Source organism: Dasypus novemcinctus, chromosome 4 (assembly GCF_030445035.2).
Source record: "Dasypus novemcinctus isolate mDasNov1 chromosome 4, mDasNov1.1.hap2, whole genome shotgun sequence".
In the NCBI taxonomy this organism is placed as follows: domain Eukaryota; kingdom Metazoa; phylum Chordata; class Mammalia; order Cingulata; family Dasypodidae; genus Dasypus; species Dasypus novemcinctus.
Window position 1 is genome coordinate 42,936,499 of NC_080676.1, and position 18,040 is coordinate 42,954,538.

The 18,040-nt window shown below is 37.5% G+C and overlaps 1 long non-coding RNA gene across 1 annotated transcript; it reads right to left on the minus strand.

Annotated features, from left to right (window-relative positions):
* Positions 1-12,367: 12,367 nt before the first annotated feature.
* LOC131278201 (uncharacterized) lies at positions 12,368-17,703 on the minus strand. Its single transcript, XR_011648611.1, has 2 exons — positions 16,715-17,703; positions 12,368-13,766 (listed from the first exon to the last, which is right to left on the minus strand). It is a non-coding gene; the product is annotated as an uncharacterized lncRNA (long non-coding RNA).
* Positions 17,704-18,040: the final 337 nt, after the last annotated feature.

Below are 18,040 nucleotides of genomic sequence, written 5' to 3' on the forward strand. Positions count from 1 at the left end.
GAAGTTGTAAACTTACAAAACAGTCATCTACATGTGCAGAATTCCCAAACAATACTCCTCTATTAACACACCTCATTGTGGTGAACATCTCTTACATATTATAAGATAATATCATCTGACTATTACTATGTCCATTGTGCACATTTGGCACACGTTTTCCATACTGGCCCATTATCAACACAGTACATCTTTGGCATAGTTGCAAGAATATTACATTATTACTGCTAACCACAGTCCATAGATCATGTCAGTTGTATTTTTCCTATGCTTCTTCACATTCCCACCATCCTGGAATAGTTATGTAAAGTACACTCTTGCATCTGTACAATCAACCACAATTCTCATCTACCTCTGGGTTTAGTGCTGTTCAGTTCCTAGATTTTTCTCTAGCATTCTGTCAATTGGCAGTTACATTCCTAGACTACCATTTTCAGCCACATCCTTATTTATAAACTAGCTGTTACTCACTATGCATTTCCATTCACTCTATACATTTCAACACTTTTACTGTAAAGCTAATTAAAACTTCTACATACATTAAATACCAGTAGTCCCTCTCAGGCCTCCTCTTATCTGATTTAAGAATCAACCACCTACCACAGGTCATGATGTTTTCCTACATTTTGTTCTAGAAGCTTTGTGATTCTTGCTTTTATATTTAGGCTTTTCATCCATTTTGAGTTAATTTTTGGATGAAGTGTGAGATAGGGTCCTCTTTCCTTCTTTTGGCTATGGATATCCAGTTCTCTCAGCACCATTTGTTGCATGAACTGTTCTGCCTGAGCTGGATTTTGACAGGCTAGTCAAAAATCACTTGACCATACATGTGAGAGTCTGTCTGTTTCTGACCCATCAATTTGGTTCTGTTGGTCTATGTGTCTGCCTTTATGCCAGTTCTGTGCTGTTTTTACCACTATAGCTAGGTGATATGATTTGAAGTCTGGAGGTGAGAGTCTTCCAACATTACTTCTCCTTTTTAAGATGTTTCTGGCTATTCAGGTCCCCTTACCCATCCAAATAAATTTGATAATTATGTTTTCAATTTATTTTAAAAATGGTGGTGGAATTTTTCTTGTGATTTCAATTTGAATAGGATTGACATCTTAATGATATTTAGTCTTCCAATCCATGAGTATGGAGTGTTCTTCCAATTATTTAGACCATTTTAAATTTCCTTTAACAAAGAGTTATAGTTTTCTGAATACAAGTGCTTTATATCATTGATTAGGTTTATTCCTGAATATTTGTGTTTTATCAGTAATATTTTATTTTCACCACTCTTTTGACACATTTAATTACTTTTATTGATGTAATCTTCATTTTTAGACTCTCTTCCAGGCCTCCCTCTCCTGTCTTTTCCTTTCAGGCTCTAGCACAACTTTTAGTATTTCCTGAACATCTGATCTCTTGGTTAGAAATTCTCTCAGTTTCTGTTTATCTGTGAATATTCTAAACTTGCCCTCATTTTTGAAAGACTGTCTTGCTGGATGTAAGATTCTTGCCTGGAAATTTTTCTCTTGTATTATCTTAAATATACCTTATCACTGTCTTCTTGTCTCCATGGTTTCTAGTGAGAAAGCAGCACTTAATCTTATTGGATATCCCTTATATGTTATGCATTGTTTTTCTCTTGCTGTTCTCAGAATTCTCTCTTTGTCTTTGGAATTTGACATTCTGATGAGTATTTGTCTCAGAGTTGCTCTATATGGATTTTTTTTTTGGTTAGGAGTAAGTTGTGCTTCTTGGACATGCATATCTATGTCCTTCAATAGGGTTGGAGAATTTTCTACCATTATTTCTTCAAATATTCCTTCTGCCCCTTTTCCCTTCTCTTCTTCTTCTGGGACACCCATGACACATGTTTGCACATGTCTTCTTGTCATTTAGTTTCCTGAGACCTTGTTCAATTTTTCTCCATTCTTCTCTTTATCAGTTCTTTTGTATGTTCACTTTCAGAGGACATTTCTTCAAGCTCACCAATCCTTTCTTCTGCCTCCTCAAATCAGCTATTATATGATTCCAGTGTATTTTTAATTTCATTTATTGCATATTTCATTCCCATAAGATCTGCTATTTTTCTATGTATGCTTAAATTCTTCTTCGTGCTCATCCAATATCTTCTTAATATCCTTAATCTCTATAGCAATCTCATTGAATTTATTAAGAAGATTTGTTTGAACATCTATGACTGCTTGTCTAAACTCCCTTATGTCATCTGGAGGCCTAACTTATTCCTTTAACTGCGACTTATCTTCCTGTTTCTTGGTGTGGATTGTAATTTTTTTATTGGTGTGTTGGCATCTGGCTTATTAGAGTATTTATTCTGGGTGCAATTTTTCTCTTTAGTTTAGTGCTCCTTCCCTTTTTCAGTAGTAGCCAAGTATGTGGCTGGTGCTACAAGCGTGGAGGCTCAAGCTGCCCTCATTTCCCCAGGGACCAATGAATGTTTCTCTCAACTTTCTCCTTTGCCAGGGGTAGGTATAGTGTCACGGCTGTGTGGAGTAATCCAAGTCGAGCAGGGCTAGACTGTAGTTGACAAGAGAGACTGATGAAGCTTCACACCCTTTTCCCCCCTGCCTAGGGCAGGGATGGAGCTGCAGGTGGGGGCAGCAATCTATGCAGTACACGTCCAGTGTGACCACTGTTGCCCCAGTAGACTTTCAGTTATTCAGTGTGTGCCATCCAATTGTACCTGCATTTACCTGGATAGATTGGTGCAGTGTCTGCCAGCTTCTTCCCTGTGGAAGGTGGGGATGAAGCTTAGACTAGGGCTGCAGGCTGATCTGGGTGAAATAAATTTGTCCCTACTCTCATTGTGTGTTTTGGTCAGCCCAGCTTCCCCTCATACTGGGGTTGGAGTTAAAATGGCTTCTACCGGCCTCTTTCTGACTTGCACAGGTTCAAAGTTTAGCTGTTCTTAGGGTTATATTTTAGCTAGCTGAATTTATTAATCAGTAGCTGAAATCAGTGGCCAACCCTCTCTTCCTCCCCTGTTTTTGGGAAATGGAGCTTCCAATTTGAGTCACAGAATATCTCATGGGGTGGCTTGTGCTGCCAAAGTAGAAGGATCACTGGCCTCCATGGTGTGACCTGTAATTTCCCAGAAAGGCTTGAGCAGGACCACCTTCCTCCCTGCTGGAGGTGGGCCTGGGGCTTATGCTAGAGTTGTAATCTGAGCTAGATGGATAGAAGTTTGTCCTGACCAGCACTGTGATTTTCGTTCTGGTCGGTCTGCTTCTCCTTCTGCCAGACATGGAGTTAAGGAGGTCGCTACTGTTTTCTTTGACTTGGACAGGTTCAAACTTTGTTGATTTTAGTATTATACTTTAGTCTACCAAATTTACTAATCAGTAGCTGAAGATGGTGCCCAACCATCTCTTCCTGCCCCATTTTTTGGTAGTGGAGCTTCCAATTCCAGCCACAGATTAATTCCCGAGGTATCTTGTGACTCTAGTGGAGGATGGGCACTGGCTTCTGTGGTGTGGAGCGCTCTACTTACAAATTCTTCTTTGCAGATGGGCAGTTTCCTTCTTCCATTCCTTCAAGAATGTTGTAGGATACTCTTCTTTTGTCTCCTGGAGCCCCCAAACAGGTGCTTCTGATAGCTCTGGGTGTTTACTGACTGCCTTGTAGCAGGAGCTGAATCTAGGAGCTCTTTACTCTGCTGCCATTTTGCTGGTTTTCCCACCCTATTATTTTTTAAGTGTATTTTTATTAGAGGTTGTGAACTTACAAAACGATCAAGTACATGTGTAAAATTCCCATATAATACCCCTTCACGAACACACTACATTGTGGTGGAATATTTGTTACAAATATATGCATTTTATTTCCTTTTTGCCTTATGGTACAGATACAACTCTAGTACTATGATGAATAAGAGTGATGAGAGTGGACATCTTTGCCCTGTTTTCACTCTTTGGGGAGAGGCATTAAGTCTTTAACAATTAACTATAATATTACTTTACCTTTTTTATGGGTAGTCCTTATGAAGTTGATGGTGTTCTCTATCTAATCCTCTTTTTCTAAAAGGTTATTTTTTAAAGCAAGAATGGGTTTTGATATAAAAAAATGCCTTTGTGTACCAAATGATATGATTATGTGACTTTTCTTCTTTAGTTTATTAATATGGTGGATTATATTGATTTATTTCCAAATATTGAACCAGCCTTTCATTCCTGGAATAAGATATCGTACTGGTCCAATACATGAATAACATTATACTGACTGGATCTCGTGAGCAAGAAATGGCAACTACTCTAGAATTACGGTAAAGCATTTGTATCTCAGAGGGTGAGAGATAAATTTTTTTAAAAAATTCATGGGACTTCAATTTCAGTGAAATTTCTAAATGTCCAGTGGTGAGAGTCATCTTGAGATATCTCTTCTAAGTGAAGAATAAGCTGTTGCATCTGGCCCCTGAAGAGCCAAAAAGGAGACAAAACAAATGAATGAGCAGTATATTCCTCTTTTGGGTGTGCTACTTTGGCCCATTTACTGAATGACCCCAAAAGTGTTAGTTTTGAGTGGGGATTGGAACAAGATGAAGCTCTGCAAAATGTCCAAGCTTCCATGGAAGCTGCTCTGCTACCTGAGCCATATGATTGAGCAGATTCAATTGTCCTGGAAATGTCAGAGGTAAAAAGAATCTGCTTGGAACCTTTGGCAGACCCCTACAGGAGAGTCACAGTGCAGACCCTTAAGATTTTGGAGCAAAACACTGCCATCCTTTGCAAAGAAATATTCTCCTTTTGAAAAGCAGCTTTGGTTCTGCTACTGGGCCATAGTAGAGACCAAACACTTAACCATTGGCCACCAAGTTACCAAGAGACCTCAGATGCCCATTATGAACTGTGTGTTTTCTGACCCACCAATCTATAAAATTAATCATGCACACCAGCACTCCATCATCAAATGGAAGTCGTATATACAAGAATGTACTCAAACATGCCATTTACCATAATGGTAAGACATCAATATGTTACGTGAGAAAGTGGCCAAAATGCCTATGACCCCCCTTCTTGCCATATGACCTTTCCTTCCCCGGCCACAGCTGGGGAGTTCCTCCTGGGAAGTTCCTTACAATTAGTTGACTGAGGAAGAGAAACCTCAGGCCTGGTTTACAGAGATTTTTGCACATTATGAATGTACTACCTCAAAGTGGACAGCTGTAATACCACAGCCCTTATCTGGCACATTCCTGAATATTCATAGTAAAGGGGATTCCTCCCGTTAGACAGTATTTCCTGCAGAACTACTGGTTATTCATTTTTCTTGGAAAAAGAAAGGGCTGGAGGTGTATTTATATGCTGATTCATGGGCTAAGTCTGTTGTTTGGCTGGGTGGTCAAGTCCTTGGAAGGAAAAGGTTTAGAAAATTGACAATAAAGAGGTCTGTGGGAGAGGTATGTGGAAAGACCTTTCTGAATGGGCAAAAAATATGGAGATACTTGTGTCCTGTGTGAATGCTCACCTGAGGGTGGCATTCTCCAGCAGAGGAAGATTTGAATTGTTAAGTGGATAGGATGACCCATTCCATGGATACCAGTCAGCCTCTGTCCCCAGGCAATACTGTCATTGCTCAATGGCATCATGAACAAAGTGCTCACAGTGGTAAGGATGAAGGTTTTGCAAGGGCTCAACAATATGAATTTCTACTTTCCAAGGCTTACCTGGCTACACCTGCTGTTCAGTACCCAATCTGCCAACAGCAGAAATAAATATTCAGTGCCCAATATGGCACTATTCCCTAAGCTGATCAGCCAGCTACCTAGAGGCAGGTTGACACATTGAAACACTTCTATCATGGTAGGGGCCACATTTTATTCTTACTGGAATAGACAATCACTCTGGCTAAGGATTTTCCTTCCCTGCATGTATACTTTTGCCAAGACTACCATATTTGGGGTTACAGAATGTCATATTTACTGCAATGGTATTGCATATGGCACTGTTTATGATCAAGAAATCCACTACACAAGAAAATGAAATATGTGGATGGGCCCATCTTTATGGAATTCACTTGTCTTACCATATCCCCCATCATCCTGAAGTCATTGTATTGATGGCATGGTGGAATGCCCTTGAAGACTCAATTACAATGGCAATTGGGCAGCAATACCTCTCAAGGCTGGGGCAGTGTTCTACAGGAGGTTATACTGTCTCTAAATCATTGTCTAATCTATGGTGCTGTTTCTCCCAAAGCCTAGAATCACAAGTCCAGGAATGAAGGGGTGGAAAATGTTGTGACATCACTTATTATTACCCCTAGTGAGCCATTATCAAAATTTTTGCTTCCTGTCCCTGAAACCTTATGCTCTGTTGGTCTAGAGGTCTTAGTTCCAAACAGAGGCATACTTCCATGAGGAGACACAACAATGATTCCCTTAACTGGAAGTTATGGCTGCCATCTGGCCACTTTGGTCTTCTCATGCCTTTGAATCAACAGGCAAAGAAGTGAATTACTATACTGGCTGCCTTTTTTTTAAATTAAAAAATATTTTCTATTTATTTATTTTTTAAAGATTTATTTTTATTTTTTCTCTCCCCTTCTCCCCTGCCCTCCAGTTGTCTGCTTTCTGTGTCCATTCACTGTGTGTTCTTCTGTGACTGCTTCTATCATTATCAGTGGCGCCAGGAATCTGTGTTTGTTTTTGTTGTGTCATCTTGTTGTGTCAGCTCTCTGTGTGTGTGGCGCCATTCTTGGACAGGCTGCACTTTCTTTCAGGCTGGGCAGCTCTCCTTATGGGGCACACTCCTTGTGCATGGGGCTCCCCTACATGGGGGACTATTTATTTTTAAAGATTCATAAATCACACAAAATTTTACATTAAAAAATATAGAAGGTTCCCATATGTCTCACTCCCCACACCCCCACCTTTCCCACATTAACAACTTATTTCATTAGTATGATTCATTCATTGCAATTGTTGAGTACATTTTGGAGTAGTGCTACACAGCATCGATTATAGTTTGCATTGTATGTAGTTCACTCTCTCTCCCAGTCCATTCAGTGGGTTATGGCAGGATATACAATGTCTTACACCTGTCCCTGCAGTATCATTCAGGAAAAGTTCCAAAAATGCTTCCATATCACACCTTCTTTTCCCTCTGTCCATCGGCAACTCCCATGGCCACTGACTGCACATCAATGATATATTTTCTTCCATTTCTATAGTCACAATAATTCTATATTAGAATACCAGTAAATTCACTATTCCTTCATCCTGAGGACTCTGAGGTTGTGATGGCTGCTCCATGTCTCAATTGAGAGGGGATTTTGATCCCACATGACTAGTGGATGGGCCTCTGATGCCCATAGCTGTAAACTCTCTTGCTCCTTGGTGTGGTGGTTGTCCATTCTCACCTCCCTGTCAACTGACCCGGATAAGTCCAATGAACTGGAGAGTAGACACTGCAACACCACTGAGGCTCATGGCCCAGCTAGCACATTGACTGCCCAGAGATTCAAGTCTCCTGGGCTTACACCAAACCCAATGCCAACCACAGGCTCAATAAAAGGGGCAAAAGAGGCATGTGTAGAGAAGTCACATCTGAGTCTATCTCCATCACACTTAGGAGCACAAATTCCAAAGTAGGGCCCAATGGCAAGGCACTGAACTCTGGAGCCATCTGCCATGACTGTAGGACCTGGGTGTCTCTGTAGCCCTTAGAAGCATGCTACATAGGGTAGTATCCACTTTGGCTGTCTCTGAGATCCTGCTGAGACATGTATAAGCGTGACCTCTCTGATAACCTCCTGACTCATTTTAAAGTCTCTAAGTCATATAAACTCATTTGTCTTTATTATTTCCCCCTTTTATTCAAGGTCTTTTATTAGTTGCATCACCACTGACTGGCTTATTGTAACTGATTATCAGGGGGATTTAAGACTGCAGCTACACAATGGAGGTAAAAAAAAAATGTATGCCAGATTGCGCATCTCTTAGGGCATGTTTTAGTATCACTATGCCCTGTGATTAAAGTTAATAAAAACTAGAGCATTCCATTCCAGTCAGGACTAATAATGGCCCAGACACTTCAGGAATGAAGATTTGTGTCTCCTTCCCAGGCAAAGAACCATGAACAGCTTAGGTGCTTGCTGATGGTAAAGAGAATACAGGATGGTTAATGGAAGAAGATAATTATAAATATGATCACATGACCAGTTGCAGAAATAAAGACACTAAAGGTTATGAGTATTTCTTCCTTGTTATGACTATGTTTGTGTATATATATATTAAACAATTATCTTTTTTTCTTCCCTTTCTTATTCCCTTATATAATATAACTTGTATTAACTTTATGTAATAGTAGTTAAGTTACAGGATATCAAGGCTAAGAGTGGACTTCACAAGGGCTTACATCCTCTTTTGTGAAAAGGATTAGTACATTTCCAGTTGTATGCAGTGCAGCTGAATTCTGTTAGGTGAGCGTATGGCTATGTTGTCTTTATTTAGAGGTTAAGTGTGGTTTAAGGTGTGATGGTCATTTCTTGTGTCAGCTTGGTTAGTTTGTGGTGTTCAGTTGTTTGTACAAACAAGACCCAGCCTGATTATTATATGAGGGTATTTTATAGATGGAGTTCAATCATTAGTCAATTATATCTATGTCTGATTGCATCTACAATCATCAAAGGAGATTGTCTTCAGCAATGAGAGGAGTCTTCTCATTCAGTTAGTTGGAGGCCTTAAGGAAAGAACTGAGGAATTTAGGAAGGAGAAAGAAGAGTTGCAATTTTTACTTCAGCCAGCCAGCTTCTACTGAAAAATTCAACTTCACCTTCATTTTGAGTTTCCAACTTGTGGCCTGCCACATGAATTTAGACTTGCCAATCTCACAAGCATGGTAGCTAATTTCCATAATAAATCTCTTAATGTTTACATATAAATGTATATACAGATGTTTTACACATGCACACTCACATCCTGTCAGTGTTGTTTACTAATATAGGGTTTTTTTGCCTGTGCTTGATGGCATTTCTATGTTGCAGGCTTCTTCAACTCCAAATCTGGAATATAAGTCACAAAAAATAAAACCCAGGGAATCTAACACTGTGTTGTTCCTTGGGTCCTACGGTCCCTAGCCAGGTTGCCTTTTTCTCTCCATTTTTCAGAATCTTCTTAAAGACGCTTAGGGAAAGAACCCCACTTAATTACAAAACAAACACACAAACTAGCAAACAAAAGATCAAATCAAACTAAACTAAAACAGAAGACTTTTAAGGTATTTAACCTAAGATTTCCCTGCTGCAAATTCATGTTTGCCCACTCTTTTTTAATTTTTCTTGCTCATATAGGAGTTGAGAAGTTACTGCTTTTTATCCTGTGTACCTTGGTCCTTAATGTGTAGCAGTGCAGTGTAGAGAAAAGAAAATGTTTTAAGAACTAAATTAATGTGGGCTCAAAACTCTCTCCAAGCTCCAAACAATTGACTATCAACTGCCTACTCAACATCTTTATTTCAATGTCTTTAGTGAGTTTGGTCTGAATGCTATCATGTGCAAACAAATCTTGATTTCTCCACTCCCTTCCCTCAAATCTGCCACTTCCTGTTTCTGTATCTTTGGGCCTCCATATCCACTTCTGTAAAACTGGTATAGTAGTCCTTACTTCTTGATATCTTTATAACTTTTAGAAAATATATATAGAGAAAGTGTGCAAAGTACTGTTTGTTCAGTAATGGTAGTAGCTATTGTTATTATAGATGCACCTGGATCTTTATGTCCAGTTTAAACTTCATTATGCACTACCTCATCTTCACACCACCCATTCTAATTATCTCCTGTATTGCACCTATGTACTTAGCCCTGCTACTGGAATGGAGGACTATGGTTGTGCTCCTCTCCAAGGACAACACCTACACTTCTGTTCTGGTCCCTCTTATGGTCTCAAGGACCTCATTCCTACAGGTATTCACTTTATTTCCACATCATAAATTTCTCCTTCTCTACTGAATCATTTTTTTCATTGTGTAAGAGTCAATAATGTCAACACCTGGGGAGAAAACTCCATAACTCACTAGATACTGTTGTGTTTCTCTAATTCTCTTTCCAGTAAAACCAGTACAAAGAATGTTTTATACTATCACCACTACTCACCATCCTTTCTCTTCCAATCAACTCCAACTGGGCAGTTGTTCCTCACTATGCCTTTGGAAAGCTCTTTATGAGGTTCCCAACATACTACATCTCTCCAAGACTAATGGACAATTCTGTCTGTTTGAATGCCCTTCTTTTTCCCCTACTCATTCTATGAGGCCATAGAATATGGTCACAAGGCAGATAAAAATATCATAAGAAAAAACAATTACAGACCAATTTTTCTTTTTCTTTTTTTAAAGGTTTATTTTATTTATTCCTCTCCCCTTTCCCCTGACCCAGTTGTCTGTTCTCTGTTTCTATTTGCTACATGTTCTTCTTTGTCTGCTTCTGTTGTTGTCAGTGGCATGGGAAACTGTTTCTTTTTGTTGCATCATCCTATTGTGTCAGCTCTCCGTGTGTGCAGCGCCATTCCTGGGCAGGCTGCTCTTTCTTTCATGCTGGTCGGTTCTCCTACAGGACACACTCCTTGTGCATGGGGCTCCCCTATGAGGGAGACACCCCTGCATGGCAGGGCACTCCTTGGGCACATAAGCACTGCACATGAGCCAGCTGCACATGTGTCAAGGAGGCCTGGGGTTTGAACCACCGACCTCCCATGTGGTAGACAGATGCCCTATCCACTGGGCCAAGTCCGCTTCCCTGCCAACTTTTCTTTTGAGTGTAGATGTAAAAATCCTCATATAATACTTGCAAATTGAATCCAACAGCCCATTCAAAGTATTATACACCATGGCTAGTGGGTTTTAACTCAGCTATGCCAGGGTGATTCCACATAAGACAATCAATTAATGTAACACACATTAACAAAACCAAGGGAAAAAATACATGATCATCTAAATTGAGGCATAAAAAGGCATTTGAAAAAAGCCATCATCCTTACTTGAGAAAACACTTTAAAAAAAGAATAGTAGGAAACTTCCTGAGCATGATAAAGGGCAGTGTGAAAACCACATCTAACACCATATTCAATGATGAAAGACTGAAAGCTTTCCATCTAAGATCTGGAACAGATAAGGATGTCCACTGTCAGAACTGTTATTCAACATTTTACTTAAAGTTCTCACCATAGTAGTTAAGCAAGAAAAAGAAAGAAAAGGCATCCAAATTGGAAAGGAAGAAGTGAATTTTCACTATTTGCAGGTGACATTATCCTATATATAGAAAGCCTCAAAAAGCAAAGCTACTAGAGTTAATAAACGAATTCAGGAAAGTGTTAGGGTACAATATCAATTCACAAAACTCTGTAGTGTTTCTATACCTTTGTAATGAGCAGTCTGAGGAGATATCAAAAGAAAAATTCCATTTCCATTAGCAACTAAAAGAATAAAATATCTGGGAATAAATTTAAGGATGTTGTTGGAGTCTTAGTTGGTGACCCGAGGTATCGGGAATGAAAGACAAAGAAAGATTGGGTTCAGGGGATCTGAGAGCATTGATTTCTCAAGATCATCAGACAACTTTATTGAGTCGAGGGGCTACTATATATACCCCTAACATACATGACATTCAGTATAAAATTAAGTTACCTATTACCCTTACCTCATTCTATATTAACTAATGATTGATGAACACCAACAAACTTTACTCGAACTATTATTATAAAAATCAGTAACTATACTCACAAATCTTGTTACTCAGGTCGTTCTGTTCTATGTGTTATTGTTCTGCCTGCAGGTGTGCTTTCCCTGCCAAGATTGTGATCCGCACCGATAATCACAAGGGACAGTTTGACTCAGTGGTCAAGGAAGTAACTTGCTTCCATGGAAACAACATGGCTTTATTTCCCACATTTCCTCCTTTTTGTTTTAGTCAGGGTGACTGTGCCTGTCTTAGGTTGCCCCCCAGGGGGTCTTACCCATCATTGACTACCAGCCAAGCTCACTGACTTTGGGGTACTATTGTAGTGTTTTAGCAAGTACTAAGTTATTAGCCTGTCCCATTGTGTCCAAATGGTGCAATCTCTGGCAAACACCTTTACCCAGGCAAGTGACAACCATGAGCAACAGGATTAATACACATATCCCTATTCCTAAGGCAGATAAGAAATGCTGAGACTTCCACCAATCAACAGGATTAAACTTATTTAAATGTGAAATCAAATCATTAAAGATGTCCTTATCATTATCTATGTATATCTGATTATGAGACATTTCTAAAATCTTTTTCTGCAATTCCTCAATTTTTAATGACATATTTCCTTTGTGTCCTAACAAATGATTTCTGATCTTATTCCACTGAAACATAGAAATGTTATAATCCAAAGGAGTAATACAAAAATTACTTTCATTCCAATCACATTTCAATTCTCTTAACAAATTCAAATTATAAACTTGGTCTCCTAAGTGTAAAACAGCAGATTCCAAATCGCTAACGCTGTCATTAAGTCCTTCATCAATGTGCTCCTGACTATGTCATAAATCACTTGCATTCTTGTGCCAATCATGCACGTATTGCTGTGTTTGCACCATCTCATGCAATGCAACAGCAGCAGTGGCAGCAGCAGTGATGACACCAATAAGGCCAAGAATGCCAGCTATGAGAAGTCCCAAAAATCTCTTAGATCGTTTCAACAGTCCTTGAGCCAGGTGGAAAAGAAGATGACTTTCAGATGACTGGCACATCCAATTCATATCCACCGGGATCCACACTCCTCGTCTTTGGTGAGCCATGGTGATAATATCTCCATTCTGTAAAATATTCTCAGACAAGCAAGTATACAAAGCCCCATCCTTATAAAATAAAGCATTTTCAGTAATGGTAGCCTTCCCTACCACAAACACATATGGATCTCTGACACATGATTGAAAATGATGAATTTGATCTAATTGTAAATATTGTCCATCCATACTTTTATTACCTTTCCATTCAGAAGTAGATGCCACTCCTAAGAAGACTTTCCATATTTGTTTTTGATCATGGACTCCAGTGCTATTACACCACGAAAGAGGAACCCATTTCCCTATATTATTCCAATCACTATTATTTTTGGTAAAAATTATTTTTTCATCCAAATCAAGGGATTCATGAAAGGGATACTGCATATTATTAATTTGTTGTCCCAAGCTATTTATACCATACCAAATAAATCTGCCCTTATATTTGTTGGGATTCCCCATAGGGGCACTTTCCCAAACTATTCCATAGAAATCATTAAAAACGACAGATCCTCTTCCCTTATGGCATTCATAGCATCTTTGCATATCACTAGCATTCCTCTTAGGACAACTATAACTTGGATACTTATATTCTTGGTATTGATAGGATGGGAATAAAGTTACCAAAGATTTAGTATTATTATGGCTAAAATTGATCATAGTTCTATTTTTCACAGCCATACATGGTAGGCGATTGCCAATGCAAAGAGGTCAGAAATCAAATGGAAGAAGGAGATTATAAATCCTTTGTCCTTCTTCTCGTGGCTTAAGTGGTAGTCTATCATCTCTGGGTCCAGGAAATATATGAGTTCTATTTAAATAGACAGGAAAAGAAGGATCTTTCCAGGTTAACACTCGAAGTAATGGGGGATTAGGGATATAAGCCCAATATGTGTAATTACCATTGCCGGTTTCACTCACTATCAGTAGGATCCATATGTGTAGGAGACTCCACTTCTTCAGTCCTAGGTTTAATCCTTTTTGCTGGAAGCCAGATTTCTTCTCCATTTTCTGAAATGATAAGAGCATAACCTCCCCCCCCCATACTTTAACCCTGCCTTTTTTTCCCATTCATTACTTAAAACATCTTTCCAAAATACTGGTTGATTCTCAGATTCTGCAATTTCTGTGGATGTTTGAGAATGTCCAAAATGACATTCAGCCAGTGTCATAGAATCATAAACGTTAAGAAAATTTAAGGTAAATAAAGCTTTAGCCAATTGATCTTTAGGTGATATCATACCATCATCTCCCCCTTTTTGTTTTAAAAGCATAGTTTTGAGAGTATGATGGTATCTTTTAACAATAGCTTGACTTGTAGGATTATGGGGAATGCTGGTAACATGTTCAATAGCATATTTTCTACAAAAGGAAGCAAAGGATTTACTAATGTAGGAAGGTTTATTATCAGTTTTAATTTTTAGAGATCATACCATTACAGCAAAAGCAGACTAGAGATGTGAGCGAACATGATGAAACCATTCCTGACTTTGAGCAGTAGCCCACATGAAATGAGAATAAGTGTCAATACAAACATGAACATATTGTAGTTTACCAAAGGATGGAATGTGAGTAACATCCATCTGCCATAATTGATTAGGAGTCAGGCCTCTGGGATTAGTTCCAGCCTGAAAAGGCACTGCTGTTAGTGGTTTACAGGTAGGACAAGTACGGATAATTTCCTGTGCTTGTAGTCTTGTTAAATTTTGATATTTATTTAGCAGGCCTTTAGCATTAATGTGAGTTAAAGCATGGTAATCACGAGCACTTTGTAAACACCCCACTAATAAATCAGCTCGAGCATTACTTGCTGTTATAGGACAAGGCAAAGATGTATGAGAATGTATATGTGTAATGTAAATAGGATACTGTCTTAATCTAATGAGATGTTGCAAATCAGCAAAAAGTTGAGATAATTTATCAGTAACAAAGATATGAGCCATTTCAATATGCTTAATGGTAAGGCATACATATTCAGAATCAGAGACAATATTCAAAGGTTTATTAAATATTGTTAATACCTTAATGATGGCAGCAAGTTTAGTATGCTGAGCAGACGTGAATGGAGTCTGTCAAGCCTGTTCTTTTTGAGAAGTAACGTATGCTGCTTTTTTATTACTATTACTATAGTAAATACTGTACAAGATAGTTGGGCTATACACATAGCCCTGAAAAGCACTGCAAAAGTTTATTGTTGCATTTTTTACAGATAGAGGAATACAGCTGGCTTGATTTGTTTAAGAAGACACTAAAGAAAGTCTTAGCAAGTTTTAAAACAAAGTGATAGCAACACAGTTGGACATTAACTTTTGCAACTAGCAGTGTTTGGGATTGCTGCATACTACAGTGTTGTTACTTTAATCTATGATAAGAGGTTGTTTCTGTGACACACACTCTTTTATAGTAATTAAAACCACAATTAACCACATTGTACTTTTCTTTTTAATATTATGCTGAAATATTGGTCACTTTATACACTTTTAAGCATTTATAGAAATCTTTTACTCATACAACTTTGATTAACAGAGGGTTATAACACTTTAAAACACCTTTTATTCAGCTTATAACTTTTCTTTTAAGGTAAAAGAACAAATCTTTTATAATTAGTTTGGAATAAAAGGCTACTTTTCAGGATTTGATTTTGAGAAAGCAGTTTTGAAAATTATGTTCCTTTAAAAGAGATAAAACTTTTCCTTCTTGGAAGACTGAGGAATGATGAGATGAAAGCACAAGAAGCTATTTTGATAAAACAGACTTTCTTTGTATACTGATTATTGAGGATAAAAACTTTTACCAAAACAGATGAACGATTTGAGAAGCTTTGAGAAAGAACAAAATTTTAACTTTGCATTCGTATACTACTTGATATTGAAGCTTTTAAAATTTTATAGATAGACCCATTAAATTTTATTTAACTTTAATTATAAAAATTTCTTTTCTACGAACCTTTTGCACTTTTAGTATTCACTCAGGTTTTGTTCCATATTTTACTCTTTCTTAATAACCAATCATTTTATCTTAGGACAAAATCATTTCATGTTTCCTTCATAATAAAAACACATTTCATATAGCCCATATATGAAGTTATCAAGCAAACTTCTTATAACATAATACCGTCAACACTTAACAAGCTTGTTAAAATAATAAACTTTTCTTTACTTTAAATACTTAGTAGCATGCAATATTAGAAACAGTTTCCTAGTAGCAAGTTGTCAAAGGAGGCTGGCTGCAGCCAAGCTTTTCTGTTATAAAATTACCTTTTATTATTATTATCATTATTATTATTAATTCAGGTTTGTTTAATAATGACCTTTTGGAATTAGCCACTTAAACACTTTAGTTTAAACAATGCTTCATAAGACTTTTTATAATTATTTATAACCATATAGAGTATAATTATATTATTTTAAGACTTAAGACAAATTTTACTTTTACAGAACACATTTTTTTTTTTTTTACTTAAAGTTACCACAATACTTTCTATAACTTGCCACATGCATTTAAGTTCCAAGAGTTTATGAAAATTAGCCATCCTACTTTAGGGCAAAACACACTTTTTTGCAAAAACTTATTAAATTTCAATTAGCATTCTCACAAACTTTTAATCTTTTTAATATTCATTTAAGTTTTACATCCTTCATATTATCCTGTGAAGAAAAATAAGCTATTCATTTCAATCTAGGCAAGAACAACCTTTTATAAAAAGACATAGTAATTTTGTTAATCAAGATTCACAATTTTTATTATTGTAGAGATCTTATTAACATTTAAGCTTATGTGTTAATATAAGTGCTTATTTATTTTTGGCCATTTGAATAGAGCTCTTTTATAAATTTTTATTGATTTATATTACTATCCGGAGGTATCAAAATATATACTGACATTGAACGAACACACACAGAACAATCAACAACACAGTAACAGAAACATACAGTTTACAATTAACTCATAATTCTTACTTTCTTGGTATAGCTGCTTTTAAGCTCTCCATTATATCACATTTTAAATATCACTTCTTAAGATTTCTTCTGGAATCCATGTTGCCTGTAACATGCAAGCTTGTGCTTGGAAACATTTTTATTAGTTATCAGCAATCAGTTAAGATAACTTGAGCAGCATAAATGTAGTTAAAACTCTAATTTAGCAGTTTAGACAGACCATTAACACACATTTTTGGATTATTACTCTGTAAGACTATACTGAGACTTGAAGTTCAGGAGTAAACTATTGATTTAAAACTGAAAATTCCTTTTTAAACCTTGATAAAAATTTTGTACTAATTTTATTATCTTGGTTAAATAAGCCCATTTAGAATTAGCATGGAAATAAAACAGAACACCAATGTTGCCATGTTTTTCTCTTTTTTCAGTGGCTTATCTCTATTAACCCCCACTAGGCCACAGCTACATTGTCATGTAGACAGCAGGGGGGTTGCAGAGTTGCTGCCAGAATAGTTTCCTTATCTTAGTTAACACTTTAACAGATAGTTTTCTTACAAGCCTGATTTCACTAACAAGGACATTATTTAGTATCTTTGCCTGTTTTAAATCTTTCAATAGTTTAAAAGTTTTTGGCTCAGGATGAAACTTGACACCCCCTTGTGGGTGTTGAGCATCAGGAGGAATTTGTTGAATAGTTACAGGAAAAGCGGCTACAGCTTGCATAGCCAGAGGCTCACCTTGACTAGATCCCAGTAAAAGACATCTCATTAATGGAGTAACAGGCACAGGATTTGACTTAAAGCTGCTACGAACATAAGGCAGGTCTGTAGAGAAAAGTCCACTAGGTACTTTTCCAGGTTCTGGAGGTGCAGAAGGAACCTCATGAGTCAAATTAGGATATATGTTTGCCTTAGAAATATTTAGTTCCGACATGGATTTAGTTAAGAGCGGATTTGTGTCTTTAATTTCAAATAACTCTTCTTCCTGATTCTCCTCCAAGTTCTTGTCTTTACCTGTATCATTCATAGCCGTTTCCTCCCTTGAGAAAAGAACAATCTCTTCTTCTTCGTCAGATTGCAAAGGATCTAATGCAGCAGCAATATGCTGTCCTAAGGCCCAAACTCATATAGGTATATTCTCTCCTTTCTGATATGCTCTCCACAATGCTTTCATTACTTGCCTCCACTGTTTAACATTCATCAAATTCTTTCCTTGTGGTTGAAACCAATAACAATGCTTTTGAACCAAAGCAAACAATTCTAACAAATCTGCAGTCTTAACTGTGATGCCTACACTGTGCAACAGTGTTTTCAAAACCTGTGAATATTCTTCCAAGCATCCTGG